Genomic DNA, 12685 nt, shown 5'->3' on the forward strand with positions numbered 1-12685 from the left:
ATAGTCATGGTGGTCACAAAGTATATTTAGTTGAGATACTGTGAGAAACACTCACATGATGAAAGTAGTTGTATAGATGAGGAAAGTATCATATTGCTGACTTGTCACTGTCTTTGAGAAAGGTTCAGTAATGGTAAATTTCAGGTTTATTCATATTGCACTTGCTGTGATAATGAAATTGGGGACTAAGCAGACAAGAAAATAACGTCAACTTTGTCATAACTTATTCATGTTTATATTCAAAAGTAACTTTGACTGTTCTGAATGACAAAGAAAAAGACTAATAATTCAAAGATAATAATGCTTATATAATGCTTACTTTATTTTTCTTATGCCTTTTATTTTTTTTTTTAAAGATGAGGTAAAAAACATAATTTCTTACTTCATCCTTTATTACTTATCAGAAAAGAAGATTTTGATCAGATCATTGCTTACTGGCCCTATTAATGTCTCCTTTATTAACCTCCCTTTAAAAATAACAGTAAAAATAATCAGTAAAAAATACTGACCTAAATATTAACAACATTTTTTTTTCTGCACATGCATATAATCTCCATCAAAAAAATAAATAAAATAATAAATAAATAAAATAAAATAATAATAAATAAAATAAAATAATAAACAAAACAAAACAAAATAAAATAATAAAATAAAATATAAAATAAAATAAAATAAAAATAAAATAAAATAAAATAAAATAAAATATAAAATAAAATAAAATAAAAATAAAATAAAATAAAATAAAATAAAATATAAAATAAAATAAAATAATAAAATAATAAAATAAATAGGGTATTCAGCACTGTCACATCTGAGCTGTCGGGATCTGTCCTTGGGAGAGGAATTTGCAGTACTGAGCTCAGCTCTAAATCCCACTCTGTCATGAAGTGGATCCTGAATGCACAGGAGATTTTGAGTAATGGGACTCAAACTGGCCACCTGGATATGTGGGTGGGTAACTGCAGCCAGACAGCACGAAGCTCTGGGAAGAGAAGCATGCCCAAGCAATTAAGGATATGGTTTCATTGGTTTCATTATATGGTAGAGTTCTGGTTTCAGCTGGGATAGAGTTAATTTTCTTCCTAGTAGCTGGTATCATGCTGTGGTTTGGATTTAGGATGAGAGTAATGCTGATAACATGCTGATGGTTTAGTTGTTGCGGAGCAGTACTTACACTGAGCCAATGACTTTTTAGGTTCTTCTACTGCCCTGCCAGTGAGAAGACTAGGGGAGCACAAGTAGCTGGGAGGGGGCAGAACCAGGATAGCTGGCCCAGACTGGCCAAAGGGATCACAGAAGCACAGAATCATAGAATTGTAGGGGTTGGAAGGGACCTCCAGAGATCATCGGGTCCAACCCCCCTGCCAAAGCAGGTTCCCTGGAGTAGGTTGCCCAGGTAGGCGTCCAGACGGGCCTTGAATATCTCTAGAAAAGAAGACTCCACAACCTCCCTGGGCAGCCTGTTCCAGTGCTCCGTCACCCTCACCATGAAGAAGTTCTTTCGCATATTGGTGTGGAACTTCCTGTGATCCATTTTGTGGCCGTTGCCCCTTGTCCTGTCCCCACAAACCTCTGAAAAGAGGTTGGCCATATCCCTTTGTCTCCCACACTTAAGGTATTTATAGACATTGATAAGATCCCCTCTCACTCTTCTATTTTCAAGGCTGAACAGACCCACATCTAGCACACTTTCCTCATGAAAGGATATTCTATATCATTTGGTATCATGATTACCAATAAAACTAGGGAGGCCATTGCTTTGAAGAGGGGCTGAGCAGTGGGTGGTGAGCAATTGCATTATGCATCACCTGCTTTTCATGTTCTATTATTATTATTATTATTATTATTATTATTATTATTATTATTCATCTTCATTTTCTGCCCTATTAAACTGTCTTTATCTCAACCCGTGGGTTTTTACCTTTTTTTTTTTTTTTCTCTGATTCTCTCCCTCATCCCACTATCCCAGTTCTGGGGTGGGTGAGGTTGGGAGTGAGTGAATGGCTGTGTGGTGCTTAGCTGCCTTCTGGGTTAGACCACAGCAGGTAGGCATTGTTATTTTTTGACCAGTCTGTTCTAGCCATATATTGCATCCTTGCTTCAATGGTGCTAGTTCCTCAGTTGCAGGCAGGCACAACTATTAGTGAAATATGCTGTCAAATTGCATCAGGATCCAATCCAACTGAAAAAATAGATACTCATATATTTAGTGAAGGTACCACAGAAGGTCTTTATTCTGATATTATAATCATATAATATTATTCCAGTTGCATTCTGGCTTGTGTTCAACAAAAGCTCCAAAGTAGCACGGTAAAAGTAGCTAGTCGGTCAAGGGAAGTGATTGTCCCGCTCTACTCTGTGCTGGTGTGGCCTCATCTCAAGTACTGTGTGCAGTTTGGGGCACCACAGTACAAAAAGGACATGAAACTACTGGAAAGTATCAAGAGAAGGGCTACTAAGATGGTGAAGGGACCAGAGGGGAAGACATATGAGGAGCGGCTGAGGTTACTTGGCCTGTTCAGCCTGGAGAAGAGGAGGCTGAGGGGGGACGTCATCGTGGTCTACAGCTTCCTCACGAGGGGGAGTGGAGGGGCAGGCGTCGATCTATTCTATTTAGGGACCAACGATTGGACTCGAGGGAGTAGTGTCAAGCTAGGACAGGGGAGGTTTGGGCTGGATATCAGGAAGAGGTTCTTCACTGAGAGGGTGGTCACACACTGGAACAGGCTCCCCAGGGACATAGTCACTGCACCAAGCCTGTCGGAGTTTAAGAAGTGTTTGGACTGTGCTCTCAGTCATATGATCTGAATGTTTGGGTAGACCTGTGTGGAGCCAGGAGTTGGACTCGATGATCCTTATGGGCCTCTTCCAACTTGGGATATTTTATGATTCTATGATTCTATGATGATTCTAAATTTATTTGTTTTGATACTTGCTACTAACTGTATTTTTTGCAGTTACCTCTCCTCAGTCCACCTCACAACACAATCCAGGATATCTATGTCTGCCTGCAGCTGGGGAGGTAACGTGTTGTTATTGTCTCTGCAAAAAAATATAAGGCCAAACACTCCTTTGTTTTAGTTTTGTTTCAGTAGGGCTCCCAGATTTAAACCCACCAGTTCCACTTCTACAAAATTGCGCAGAACGCTTTTTCTTGTTTTCAAACTACTTCAGAGCTTCACTATTCACAATAGGAAGAATTTCAAGGACAGTATAATCAAGGAAAAGTATGATAATATTTATCTTTTTTTTTTGTGTGTTTAGGAGAGATGGGCAATGTTCTGTTTCTTTTTATTTTCTGAGTTTATTTCTGAATTTCCAATTAGATAAGGTATTTTATGTATTATGCATAAAGATGCACAGTATAAACAGGCTGTTTGATTTGAGAAATCTCAGACTACAAGCCAATGGGGCCTATAGAAAAATACTTGTTTTTTCTTGCTTTTCCTTCTAGCAGGATTTCAAACTTCAATGTAGCAACAACAAGAACACTGTTGCACCATTCATTCCATTGTCCAAATTTAAGTATAAATCGATTTTTTTTTTGTTTTTGGTTATCACTCTGGATTAGAAAATCCAGACATTTTAATTTTTGTCTATTTTTCTTCTACAGTCACAAATCATGTAAGTTATGCTAAAATACATTTATTCCTTAAAATTAGAAAAGCAGAATAAAAATTTAATCTATCCAGAGATGATACAGTTAAAATGCTTTAACGCTTTTAGTGATTCACATTCTCCAGTCTCATTATTTAATATCTAATAAATACACAAAAACTGTAGCTTCTTTTAGCTGTCTTATTTAATTTTTAAAGAGAAACTGATCCCTGTGTAACTATATTTTGAGTGCTGGCATTTTAATTCCACTGAAAGCTGCATGCCTCTTTTATTGGCATCTTTATTCTTGAAGACTGACAAAGAAAACATTCTGCTACATAGCCATATGATATGAAAACAAAGGGCATTGGAAAGTCAGAGCTTGCATAAATGCACACATCTTGACAAAGTGGTAGAATTTTCTCTTCTTATCTCCATTTTCATTTCAGTGAAGAATTTAGTCTTAATAACATACTCCAAATTAGAGAGGCTCATTTTTAAAAAGCAGTTGCACTAGTATTTCTATGGCTGTTTTATTATGAGGACTTTTTTGAAACAGTAACTGTACTTGTTTGCTCTTTAGAGGGAAAATCTCAGCAAAAGTACAAATGAACTACATGTCAGTGCTCACATACTGTCCCTGTCTACCTTAAGAAATACTTCCATGTGCTCTATTCTGAAATATGAGAAGATCTGGGGTGTTTTTGATAAAATTTACAATGCCCAAAAGAAAAAGAGATTCCCAGGAAACAGTCACATTTACAGCCACATCTTCATTTCCTGGCAAAGTCCTAAGTTTTTTGCTTAAAGATATAATACAAACACATCTTATGATTCTTTTGCATAATATGAAATTGAATGCTGATTTGGACAAATATAACTATGATTGCAGTAGATCTCTATGGGGAACATTGTTCTCATATAACTTACGCTCTGTCTTGATAGAAAATCAGAGAACTTTCCCTCTGTTTATGACAAGCAGGAAAGTAATTGCTTTGAAATGAATTGCTGCTTTTTAAAATAAATGTATCATGCATTTTGTATGATGCCTATGTATCATACAAAACTATATATGAACCTGATGAAGCAAATAGGTGTACTACTGAGAATACTTCCTCTGAGTGAATATTTTCTGTGTGCCTCAGGTTCATTTTCTGCTGTGGTGGAACACTTAATGTCTGGGAGACTATTCACACTTTAGTGAAAACCCACAAACAATTTCAATAGTATTGGATTTATTATTTTTATTTTATTTCATTTTATTTATTTTATTTTATTTTATTTATTTATTTATTTATTTATCCTGGGGTTTGTTGTAGTCTTGAGTGAACTACCACTGAAGTGATATTCCTAAACTTACTGGAAATAAGACTGAATAGAATCATAGAATCATAGAACTTGGCCTTGTGATCAGCAAGAACTTTCACCTGGCCTTGTTGAACCTCATGAGGCTCACACAGGCCCACCTCTCAAGGCTATCAAGGTCCCTTTGGATGGTATCCCTTCCCTCCAGCATGTCAACTGCACCACACAGCTAAGTGTCATGGGAAAACCTGCTGCGTGTGGACCCAATTTCACTGTCCATGTCACCAACAAAGATGTTAAACAGTACCGGTCCCAATACTGACCCCTGAGGAACACCACTCATTACTGATTTCCACTTGGACATTGAACCATTGACTACAACTCTTTGAGTATGACCATCTGGCCAATTTCTTACCCACCAAGTGGTCCATCCATCAAATCCATGTTTCTCCAGTTTAGAGACAAGGATATCATGGGATGCAGTGTCAAATGCTTTGCACAAGTCCAGGTAGATGCTGGCTCACAGTTAACCTGCTGTCCATCATGACTCCCAGGTCCTTCTCCACAGGACTGCCTTCCGGCAGGTCATCTCCCAACGTGTACTGCTGCATGGAGTTATTCTGCCTTAGGTGCAGGACCCTGCATTTGCCTTTGGTGAACTTCATGAGGTTCCTTACCACCCAATGCTCCAGCCTGTCCAGGTCCCTCAGAATGGCAGCACAGGCCTCTGCTGTGTCAGCCACTCCTCACAGTTTTGTGTCATCTGCAACCTTGCTGAAGGTGCACTCTGTTCCATCTTCCTAGTCACTGATGAATAAGTTGAACAGGACCGGACTCAGTACTGATCCCTGGGGGACACCGCTAGCTACAGGCCTCAAACTGGACTCAGTGTTGATGATCACAATGCTCTGAGCTCTGCCATCCAGACAGTTCTCAATCCACCTCACTGTCCACTCATCCATCCCACACTTCCTGAGCTTGACATTATAGAAAGCCTTGCTGAAATAAAGGTAGACAACATCCACCGCTCTCCCCTCATCCACCCCGTCACTTCGATCCTTGGGAAAGTGATGGAGCAGCTAATCCTGGAAACTATTTCCTGGCACATAAAGGAGAAGAATATCATCAGGAGTATTCATCATGGATTCACCAAGGTGAAGTCATGCTTGACCAACCTGCAAAACTTCTATGGATAAATGATCAGCCTGATGAATAAGAGGAGAGCAGTGGATATGACCATTACTGGACTTCAGTAAGGCCATTGACACCCCCATAAGACATACCTGTTGAAGTATAGGTTGGATGTGCATACAGTAGGGTGGATAGAAAACTGACTGAGTGACTGGGCCCAGAGGGTAGTGGAAACATTATTCAAAATCTAGTTGAGGGCAGTAACATGTGGAGTACCCCAGGGGTCTATACTGGGTCCAGTCCTACTTAACATCATTAATGATCTGGACAATGGGGTAGAGTGTACCCTCAATAAAGTGTAAATGACACAAAATTGGAGGTATGGCTGATTCGCCAGAGGGCCATGCTGCCATCCAGAAGACTCTTGACAGGGTGGAAAAATGGGCTGACAAAAATCTCAGGAAATTCAACAAGAAGTGCAAAGTCCTGTACCTGGGGAGGAACAGCCCCAGGCACCAGTACATGCTAGGGGCCACCCAGCTGGAAAGCAGCTCTACAGAAAAGGACTTAGGAGACCTGGTGGACACCTGGTTGAACATGAGTAATCAATATGCCCTTGTTGCAAAGAAGGCTACGAGCATCCTGGGCTGCATTAGGCAAAATGCTCTCAGGAGGTCAGAAGAGGTGATCAGGTGATCCCTCTTATCTACTCAGTACTGGTGAAGCTGCAACTGGAGTAGTGTGTCCACTTCTGGGCTTCCCAGTACAAGAGTGACATGGATGTACTGGAAAGTTTCCAACATAGGGCCAAAAAGATGATGATAGGACTGAAGCATCTCTCCTACAAGGAAAAGCTGAAAGACGTGGGACCATTCAGCCTCAGAGGTCTGAAAGGGGAGCCTCAAGAGGCACAGGATCCGCCCCCCCAGCATCAGGAGGTTCAGAGGGATCTTGTCAATGTGCATAAATACCTGAAGGGAGGGTGCAATGAAGACGGAGCCATGCTCTTTTCAGTGTTGCCGAGTGACAGGACAAGAAGAAACAGGCACAAACTGGAACACAAGAGGTTCCCTCTGAACATCATCAGGAAGCACTTCTTTACTGTGCAGGTGATGGAATACTGGAAAAGTTGCCCAGAATGGTTCTGGAGTCTTCACCCTTGGAGATATTCAAAAGCCACCTTGACATAGCCCTGGTCAATCTGCTGTAGGTGTTCCAGCTTGAAAAGGGGGGTTGGATCCCATGACCTCCAGAGCTCGCTTCCAATCTCAACCATTCTTCATTTCTGTGACTCCATTACAGATATTTTCATCCTTTATTTCTTTTTGTACACATTTTTTTAATATCTTTATCATGAATCAAAAGACTTAAAATTAAAAATTGGAGAGTTAAAATTATGAACTACCTGTTTTTAGTGGTCAGAGTTTAACATAAATGTCTATAACTTACACTGAATACATTTTTTCTCCCATTCATCAAAAGGATTGAATGAACAAGGGCCATTAAAGAGAATGGGACAGTCTCCATTAACTTCAGCGATGGTTCAATCAGATCATATTATATAACTGTATATGAAGGTAAGATATGCTAAAATCACTTTTGCATCTCATGCCAGTCTTAACACCAACCAAATTTAAAAAGCACTGTCAATTACCAGCATAGAGAAAATATTGAATGTGAACTTGTTTGAGAAACACGGAAGTCAATGTCTGCTAAAATATTAAATTATAGTATTCTTAAAAATGTTATCCTCCACTAGTTTATGTATATTGTATGAATGTGTATATATATATATATATTTGTAGCTTTATTTTAAGTATATCAGAACATGTTATGTCTAGTTTTTTTTATAATCTCTGACTGTACTCCTCTTAGTGCCTGTTACAAAAGCAGTGCCTGGGATGTAATAGCTCGTAATAATAGAGGCATGTAATATTCTGATTTTGTACCAATATGCTTTTTCTTTTTTTTGTGTAAGAACTGCTGCTAATATAGCTTCATTTTTTTTTTTTTTCATTGCTATGTCTGAAGTACTGTATTATTTCCTTATGGCAAGGAAAGAAAAACTGGAAAAAAATAGATAAGTCCTGGCTGATTTTTGGATGTAGGTATTTACGCTAAGAATACATGAGCAGGAACTGTATATTACTTCAGTGTCTCTAGCAACGGAAAAAGACAAAATTTAAGTTCTGTGGAATTTTTCTGTATTGAGAATTTTGATATGAAAATGTAACAAAGCATGGAATAATGGATGGCACTTTTACTGGAGGTGAAACAACTCTGGAAACAAACAAACAAACAAACAAACAAGATTTTGAAAAATTCCAAGCTTGATTATTTATTCAATCACTCTCAGATGACAATGGCATCAGTGTGACCCCTGAAATGATAGCACGTGCAAGTGAAAAGTACTGTTTTGCATCTATTAAGCTTTTTTTTTTTTTTTTAAACAAATTGGCCTTGTAGTCTCTCTCTCAAAAAGCAAAACCCCTCTTACAGGTCTCCTGTGAAATGAGAGCTGTATTAATATGCTAACTGACAGGAAAGCACTCACTTCTGCATACATATGTCTGTGTCTTGAAACAACATAAAAGTATCGTGGAGTTTCTCACTGCAACAAATCTTTAGTTGTATTTATTTTACTTTCTATAAGCCACAAATAGTTTACTGTAAAGACTATTGGGAAGTCTGTTTGCTTTATCCATGGCACAACAGTTGATCACATCATAGCTTAGACAACATGATACTTCTCTGAAATTTAGGAGGAATTTTCTGTATTTTCTGTATCTGTGTATTAAGCTCATTTATGAAATGGCACTTTACCTGAAAACAGGATGTGTGAAAACTTCTTAAAGAATTGTACAAATCAATAAAGTGTACAGTCCTTTATCGGACTAGTAGTAATAGTAGTAGTAATAAAGTATGCTTCTTTTCTCTTTCTAGTTTTATTTTTATTTTAATATCCTGTTTGATAATGATAATGAGATCATCTGTTTTCACTGCTGATTTTTTTCCCATTAATGCAACCAAATTTTAAAGTTTCATAATGGGAAAAAAAATCAGAATAAAAACAGAACTGTTATTCTTGATTTGTGTGCTCTTATCCCCACGTACGGAGAATTTGCTCAGCCTGTGATGACACTTCAAAAAGTTACACCAATCACATTTCTGCTTTTGTGAAGACTGAATTTTATTTAAACCTTTATTTAAACCTTTATTTAACTTATTATATTAAACTTATTTAAACCTTTCTATCACATTTCATCTTCTCTTATTGCTTCCAGATCAGAATCTCTAATGCTGTACTTCAAACATAATGGATGAGATCACCACAGATCTTTTATTTTTCTATTCTTTTAGTATTTAACTGCTCTTTCAGTAGAAGATGAGCTGTGAATGCACAAATGGAGAAGGAATTACAATCCTTCTACAGTCTTAAGTCTAAAAGGCAACAATGTTACTGAAATTGAATTTGCAGCCTCTTGGTAATTAAGGTGGAGAAAAAAATTTAAAAAGTTTTTATCTTAAAAATATTTAGAAAGTTTGCTTCATTATAAAAATACTTCAGGAAGATCACAATAATACAATCCTTTTAGACTAGACTGCGTCACTTAGTCATCTTCAGTAGCATTGTTCCCTTCAAGTTGTCCTATCACTGTTAGTCATATTATTTGTGGACAAACACACTACTTAAACTGAGGGTAGAAAACCTAATTTTATGTTAGTTATATATTTTTCTAAAGCATTAAAGATAGTGTTTAGAATACCTTTTTGTTCAGAAATTGTAAATCAAGGAAATTAATATATTTTTAGTTATAAACAACATATACTGTTTATTTTTTAATAAAGTCAAACCTGTATATTTAGGGGATATCTTCCTTATGCAAGTATGCTGAAAACAAATGATGTTTCACTGAAATTTGCACATTTATTATGCAATATGATGCTTATCTGCAAGAAATCTGAAGATAACATTCTCAGCAGAGATGACGGAATTTATGGTGACTTAGGGGATGATGTGCTTTATTTCACAAATATTAATGTGAAAACTTGTGCCAATCCTTCTGGGCCAAGCACAGAAATAAATACATCATTGAAATTTATATATATAAATATCATTTTCTATCTAAATTTCACAGCTACACTGAAAAGCCAATCTGTTACTTCTGAAGTCCAATGTTCTAATGTAGATCGAGGCAAAGATTAATAAACATCATAATTCAGTAAAGCTATTAGTGGTTATGTCTATGCTGAACTATGAAAAAGTATCTAAAGATCTTTTTGTTCTGATGAACAGCATCAGGATCAGATACGGTAGCTGCAATAGGAAAATGATTATATTTTGTGGATTTTCTTGGAAATTGGAAGATGACAAATGATAGTTCCCATTTATATAAGAGGCCTAACTCCTCTTTATTTTTACATTTAAACTGTTTTAGCAAAGGTGACAATAGATTTGCTGCAGTCATGCAAAATTAGAAAAGCTTTACAATAGCATCTGTAACCATGGTGATATATTTATAAATATAGGAGGACAATCATGAAGTCCAACATGAATGAACATTGTAAATAAACTTACTTTTATGAGATATAAAATCAATTTTGTTTTAATGAACCTGTCTGTATTGTCCAACTGCAGAAAAATCCAGACCGGGAAAAAGTAAGCAGTTCTTTTGAAAGTGTAAGATTGATGATTTTTTACTCACAGTTAAATTCTGTTTAGCTCTTTATTAAGCTATTATTATACAAATATCTTTATTTAGCTCTTTGTTAAGCTATTCTATTTAGCTCTTTATTAACATCTGGCTTAGCAAAGTCAAGAATGCTCCTTGCTACCTGCTAATGTAATATCTGTTTGTTGCTGTAAATCCTGAAATATTTATAACAATATTGATAACACAAAAACCTTTTCTTCATACTGCTGAATGGATTCATCTACCCTTCCCCTGGCAAATGAGGAGTGAAACAACTGAGTGAGGACCAGGAACCTCTCTTCGTCTCCTTTTCTGATAGGACAGGAAGAGACAGTTCCTCCACTTTCACTGTTCTGTCCCTGTCCCTGTTCCTGACTCCCTAGAGCAGGTTCATGGAATCATAGAATCAGTCACAGAATATCCTAAGTTGGAAGAGTTCCCACAAAGATCATCGAGTCCAACTCCTGGCTTTACACAGGGCTAACTAAAAAGTAAATCATATGTCTAGGAGTGTTGTCCAGGTGCTTCTTGATCTCTGGCAGGGTTGGTGCCATGACTAATTTCCCTGTGGGGCCTGTTCCAGTGCATGACCACATTCTCAGTGGAAAATGTTTTTCTAATATCCAGTCAGAACCTCCCTGATGCAACTTCATGCTGTTTTCTCACAAATTTCTCTTCCTGCATGAAACCATATTTTCAACTTAATACGTCAAGGTCCCACCTAGCTTTCAGGTAGAAGAATATATGTAGCTTCATCTCTGCTTTAAGGCTCACCTGAAGTTCTAAACAGCACAGTGTTATAAACCTGAACACAGGATTGAGATCTCTGAACCCATCACCAATGTGATGCAAACCATCAACATTCGGTTAGCCCAGTTATGATTTTTGTAGGTCCATGCCAACTGAGCTATTCTATTCTATTCTGTTCTGTTCTGTTCTGCTCTGCTCTGCTCTGCTCTGCTCTGTTCTTCACTTACTTTTATTGAGTAGCAACTTGGTATTGCAACTAAACATGTATGCAGTATGAATCTGGCAATAATACATAATAAAGAGTCAGTAATTATTCAGAAAGCATATATCGTCCAAAGCTGTCATGAAGTTTTGCCTACAAAACAAAATTGTAAATCTTGTATAAACAACTGGAAAAAAAATCAAACCAAACCAAAACATTCAGTGGCAACAGGCTGAAACAAAAATGGCCTACTGTCTTCACCATCAGTCCAGGTTGAGGAACTCCAGGACAGACGAAACCTCTTTCCCTAGTGCAGAATATTTCAGCATACACACCTCATTCTTGTTGTCTCCCTATTTACCCACTCCTTGTGTGGCAAGACCCCCATAACAGAAGACCGGATCACAGTCTGGGTAACACAGACTGGATCACTGCTTCTAGGTTGTTTGTTGTGCCAGTGCTAGAAGCTATTGTTCCTTTGGGCAGCTGGCCCACACAGCTTAAGGCTCCCTATCTGCAAGCAGCCAGAAGCTCTCTCCCAAGGAAGGTTCCTGCAGGATGCCATGTGCAGCCAGCCCCCAGATGAGGAACCTGAAGATGATCTCATCTCCCAGGTGAGATATACCATGATAAGCCATTGAAGCATAGTGCTTACGTAGGCAGGGACTAATAATAAAGCCATTATTAACTGTATGGTGTTACTTGCATATTTCTTTTATGTTTGCTTGTGGTGTAATGACCACACGGAGGCCAGGGTTCTTTAAGGATCCATAAATTCTACTTCTTTATTGAGGGCATAACTTCAACCTGTTGAGGACAGGCTCCCTTCTTATACCATTCGCTCTACAGCAGTACTTTTCCACTAACTATTCATTGGTCAAACATCTTTGCCTGGCAACAGCAAACACCCAGCAACTTCCATGTCTTAACCACTGGAGAACAAGCAGTCCGAGACAGCAAGGCGTCTCCTGAATCACCCTTCTTTGTTCCTTCTAAACTCTATATT

Source organism: Cygnus atratus, chromosome 1 (genome assembly GCF_013377495.2).
Source record: "Cygnus atratus isolate AKBS03 ecotype Queensland, Australia chromosome 1, CAtr_DNAZoo_HiC_assembly, whole genome shotgun sequence".
NCBI lineage: Eukaryota > Metazoa > Chordata > Aves > Anseriformes > Anatidae > Cygnus > Cygnus atratus.